The sequence below is a fragment of the Colobus angolensis genome, unplaced genomic scaffold (assembly GCF_000951035.1).
Source record: "Colobus angolensis palliatus isolate OR3802 unplaced genomic scaffold, Cang.pa_1.0 Scaffold362, whole genome shotgun sequence".
NCBI classification, from domain to species: Eukaryota; Metazoa; Chordata; class Mammalia; order Primates; family Cercopithecidae; genus Colobus; species Colobus angolensis.
Window position 1 is genome coordinate 2374693 of NW_012116955.1, and position 6000 is coordinate 2380692.

The 6000-nt window shown below is 35.2% G+C and overlaps 2 pseudogenes; both read right to left on the reverse strand.

Moving 5' to 3' along the window:
- Nucleotides 1-2129: 2129 nt before the first annotated feature.
- Nucleotides 2130-2623, reverse strand: LOC105519954 (annotated as a pseudogene).
- A 249-nt stretch (nucleotides 2624-2872) lies between these two features.
- On the reverse strand, nucleotides 2873-3491 carry LOC105519955 (annotated as a pseudogene).
- Between the last annotated feature and the right edge of the window lie 2509 nt (nucleotides 3492-6000).

Sequence of the window (6000 nt, forward strand, 5' to 3'; positions counted from 1 at the left end):
AATAGGCAATGGGGAAAGGACTTCTATTATCAATGGTGCTGGGAAAACTGGCTAACCATATGCAGAAAAAAACTAGGCCCATACCTATCACCATACACAAAAATTAACTCAAGATGAATGAAATAATTAAATGTTAAATCTCAAATTATAAAATTCCTAGAAGAAAACCTAGGAAATGTCCTTCTCAACATCAGCCATGAGAAATAATTTATGACCAAATCCTCAAAAGCAATTACAAGAAAAACAAAAACTGTTGGATGGGAGCAAATTAAACCAAAGAGCTTCTGCACAGCAAATGGAACTCTCAACAGAGTAAATAGACAACCTACAGAATGGGAGAAAACATTTGTAAACTATGTATCCAGCAAAGGTCTAATATCCAGAATCTATAAGAAACTTAAATAAATCAACAAGAAAAAAACCAAATAACCCCATTAAAAAGTGAGCAAAGGACAGACACTTCTCAAAAAAGATGTAAAAGTGACCAACAAACATACGAAAAAATGCTTACATTACTAATCATCAGAGAAATGCAAATCCAAACCACAATAAGATACCGTCTCACACTAGTCAGAATGGCTATTATTAAAAATTCAAAAAATAACAGACATTGGTGAGGCTGTGAAGAAAAGAGAACACTTATACACTGTTAGTCAGAATGTAAATTAGTTCAACCACTATAGAAAGGACCCTGGGAATTTCTCAAAGAGCTAAAACAGTGACCATTTGACCTAGAAATCCCATTTCTGTGTATATACCCAAATGGTTCTACTAGAAACTAACATATACTTCTATGTTCCTTACAGCACTATTCAAAATAGCAAAGACATGAAAACAACCTAGGTGCCCACCAACCGTGCATTGGACAAAGAAAGTATAGTGCATATACACTACGGAATACCATGTAGCCACAAAAAAGAAAAATCATGTTCTTTGCAGAAACATGAATGCAACTGGAGGCAATTGTCCTAAGCAAATTAACGTAGGAACAGAAAAGCAACTATCACATGTTCTCACTCATAAGTGGGAGCTAAATCTTGACATAAGAATTTGGAACAATAAACACCAGGGACTACTATAAGGGAGAGAGAGGTAGAGTGGTGAAAATCTTCCTAATGGAAGTTGGGATCATTATCTGAGTGGTGGGATCAGTGGAAGCGCAAGCCTCAAGCATCATACAATATACCCTTGTAACAAACCCGTACATGTAACTCTTGAATCTAAAATAAAATGGAAATAAAAATAAATAAATAAATAAAATAAAAATAAAATATGACTGCATAAAGTAATAATTAGATGAGCCTATAATGTTTAAAGATGTAATTTATATAACAATGGTAACACAAAAATGGGGCGATAGAACAAACATACTTGCAAAGTTTTTTGTATATTATTGACATTAAATTGGTATTAATCCAAAGTGCTTGTTATAATTGCTAATTATAATCTCCAGGGCACCCACTAAGAAAATAAGTCAAAAATATAGTAAAATAAAAAAAGAAGGGGAACTAAAATGTTACAATAAAAAATATATATGTAACAAAAAAGAAGGCAATAATGAAGGGCTAAGGGAGCAAAAAAGGGCATAAGAGAAATATATAACACAAATCATAAAGTGGCAGTTGTAAATATTTTCATATCAGTTATGACATTAAATGTAAATGGATTAAAATTCCAATCAAAAGGCAGAGACTGGAAAACAGATTTAGAAACATGATCCAGCCATATGCTGTCTACAAAATATATAATTATTTTAAGCAAAAAATATTTATTTTATTTTATTACTATTATTCTTTTGAGACAGGGTCTCGCTCTGTCACCCAGGCTGCAGTGCAGTGTCTCAATCTCTGCTCACTGCACCCCCCGCATCCCGGGTTCAAGCGATTCTCCTGCCTCAGCCTTCTGAGTAGCTGGGATTACAGGCATGTGCCACCATGCCTGGCTAATTTTTTTTGTTTTTAGTAGATAGGGGGTTTCAGCATGTTGGTCAGGCTGGTCTGGAACTCCTGACCTCGTGATCCACCTGCCTCGACCTCCCAAAGTGCTGGGATTACAGGCATGAGCCACCGAGCCTGGACTATTTTTAAGAAAAATGTATAATTTCTAATTTTCTACTCTTGGCACAAATTTTAATTATTTGCAGTGGAATTAAAACCTCCTAAACCCCTTTCAGTGTCATCCAAAGCTTGAACTTCTTCTGTTTCTAGATTAAAAAAAAAAAAAAAAAAAATCCATTCAGAACTGAACTGCGCAATTTGATCACTGTTTTTGACTTCAAACTTTGCCAAAATTAAACAGTACAACACCAACATTTCCTCTATAATTGTCGTCTATGACACCAGCTCCTACATCAATATAGTGTTTTGCAGCCAAGCCAGACCATGGAACTACTCTTCCATAACACCCAGAGAAGGAAGAGCTACCTGAATGTCTGTTTTCATGAGTGTTTTCTCCATAGGTGGTATTGTCTAATCATGGGCATTGTACAGGTTGTAGCCTGCACTTCTCACAGACCCTCAGGTTGGAGCCATGGCATGCTCAGAGAACTGGGCAAGGCACAGCTGCATGTCCCTCTCCTCCACAGGCCAGTCAGTTTGCTGGGGGAAACGGTGAGTGTTTCTTCAGAGCAGGTTATGACAGAGCAAGAAGGCAAGCAAGGAGAGAGCCCAGAGAACTAGAGAGCACAGGATTAACACCATGGCAGTGAACTGGCCAAAAATGTCAACGTATACTTTAGATTCAAAAACGTTTCTTTCTTTTTTTTTTTTTTTTTAGTATAAATGCTTTTTTTTGTAGACAACATACATGACATGTTTTTCTTAAAAACAATGCCTCCACTCCAAATAAATCACGGTCAAAATAAATGAAGAGCTCAAGATGACATCAGTCCCATTTGTCTTAAGTCCTGGTGTTGTGTGGCTGACAAGCAGAAGCCTGTTATGATGACAGGTAATAGATCCAAAGTAATTGCCAAATTTGTTAATATTTTTTCCATCTCTAAGCCTTCCTTAAAGGAAATCACACATGGGTTACGCCAACCTCACGGTAGTCCTGTGGAGCAACCATGCCATCTGGATTCATGTTTTCACCCATAAAGAACTGGTAGCTTTTGAAATTAGCAAGAATGTGCTTGATTTGTTCTGCAGCCCCTGTCATAAAAGGTTTTACCCTTTCTGGTCTCTTTTCTTCAAGTTTGCCATTGGTTGATTTCATATAATCTTTGTTGTATTATACTTCTTGTAGACTTGCTTTTGTGAAGCCTATTTCCTGCAGATGATGGTTCATGAAGTATGCATACCAGTGATTACTGTGCTTTCCCTACCTTTGCTTTCAGTGCCTTCAGCGGAGGCATTTCCACCAATGAGCGAGTCATCAATGTTACCTTCTGTCCTACTTACCATCTTCCCCTCCACCTCCAGGCACAGCCCATCCACAATCTCCCAGATCTTGTAAATGTGGGAGAACATCTCATCATGGCTGATGAGGTCCCAGTAGATAAATCATGATGGCGGCTGAAGGGAGACTATGGCGGCACTAGCTTAGCAGGAGCCCACAGCTCGGAGTGAGTGGGGTGCAGCTTGAGCAGCGCTCCAAGGGAGCGGGGAGTGGCAGAAAAGAAAAACCAATTTCAAAAACCAGAGCAAGAAAATAAAAGGATGGTAAAGGGGATATAATGCATAAGGTAACCAAAAGGGAGCTGGAGTTTCTATATTAATATCAAACAAAATAGACTTTAAGAAAACATTTTACAATGATAAAAGAATAAATTCATCGGAAATAAGAAAAACAATTATAAACGTGTGTACATATAACAACAAAATCTAAAAATACATGAAGTAAAAACTGACAGAACTGCAAAGAAAATACTCAATAACAACAATCGGAAACTTCAATACCTCACTTTTAATAATGGATATAACAAGGAGACAGAAGATCAAAAAGAAAATGAAAGGCTGAAACAACACTTGAAGTAAACCCAGCAGACATCTAAATAACACTACACTCAACAACAGAATGTACAGTCTTTCCAAGTGAACATGGAACATTCTTCAGGATAGACGACATGTCGGGCCACAAAACCAGCCTCCATAAATTAAAAAGGATTTACATTATGTAAAGAATGTCCTCCGACTACAATGGAATAAAATTAGAAATTAACCAATGAACAAAATTTAGGAAATTCACAAATATGTAGAAATTAAGCAACACACTGCTAAAAAACAAACAAACAAACAAAACCAATGGATTAAAGAAGAAATCACAAAGGAAATTAGAAATTACTTTGAGATGAATGAAAATGAAAAAAATAAAACAAAACAAAACATGACTCATGGGATACATTGAAGGCAGTGTTTAGAGGGAAATTTATTACTCAAAATGCCCATATTTTAAAAAATAGCAAACTCAATAGCAAAAAAATAGAAATAACCCTATTAAAAATGGGCAAAGAATTTAAATAGACATTTTTCAAAAGAAGATATACAAACAGCCAACAGGAATATGAAAAAATGTTCAATAGCAGAGAAATACAAATTAAAACCACAGTGATACATCATCTCATACCTGTTAGAATGGCTATTATCAAACACACGAAAAATAACAAGTGTTGATGAAATTCTCAGGAGAAACTATAGGAGTAAATATTTATGTCTTAGGACCAAGCAATGGTTTCCTGGATATGAAACCACTTTTTATAATGTTAAAAGCTTTTGTGCTTAAGGGACACTATCAAGAAAGTGAAAAGACAATCCACATAATGAGAGAAAATATTCACAAATCATGTATCTTATAAGGAGTTTGTATCCAGAATACATAAACAACTCTTACAACTCAACAATAAAAACATAAATAACTCAGTTTTAGAAATACAAAAAGGATTTAGTAGCCATTTCTCCAACTAAGATATACAAATGGCTAATAAGTACATAAAAAGATGCTCAAAATAATTAGCTGTTAGAGAATTGCAAATTATAATCAATGAGATATAACTTCATAACCACTAATACTTTGCAAAACAATTTGGCAATACCCTTTCCTTAAGATGTAGAAACATTGAGTTTCTACATAAATCAGTCATTCCGCTCCTAGAGAGAATTGAAAACATGTTCACACAGAAACCTTTCCTAGAATTTCATAATAGCATTATTCATAACAGGCAAGAAGTGAAAAGAATCCAAATGTCAATCAATTGATGGATGAATAAATACAATGTTTTATATTCATACAATGGAATATTATGCACCCATAAGAAGGAATGCAGTACTGACACACACTATAACCTGGATGAACCATGAAAATATGCTAAGTGAAAGGAGTTGTCACAAAGAACTGCATATAGTATGAATCTACTTATATTCAATTTCCGGGATAGGGAAATTCATAAAGACAGAAAATAGATTGCTAATTTCCTAGGTCTGGAGAAGATGGGGAGAAATGTAGAGTGGCTGCTAATGGGGGTTTCTTTAGGGGGTGACAAAAATGTTATAAAATTGACTTGGTGATAGTTGTACATCTTTGTGGATATAGTAAAAACAACTGAATTGTACACTTAAAAAACGTAAATTTTATAGTATTTGAATTACATTTCAATAAAACTATTATTTAAAAATAGAGTTACCATTGAGTGCTGAGTAACATTTCTATCTCTTTTGAAGACCCAGGTTCTTAGGCACAATGGTCTGGGACAGGTTGAAGGTTATAGGGCTGAGACAATAAAATCAGGTTAATCTTATATTAGTAATTCTCACGAAAATGGGATTATGTTGCTGGTCTATTTTAAAGCTTGTCCTTCAGCTTCTCTCAGCTAAGGAAAATCAAGGACTCCACAATTTTGTAAAAATACATGGAAGCCTATGGAAGTGCTACAGATGGGTTCATAATTAAAGCAAGGTGATTTATTCATCTACCAGTTCTGTGAACTTTAGCAAGACATACATTCAAATCTTTGACTGTACCTTCTGTAAAATAGAGATTTAAAAAGTACTTACTGTACTTCATAGT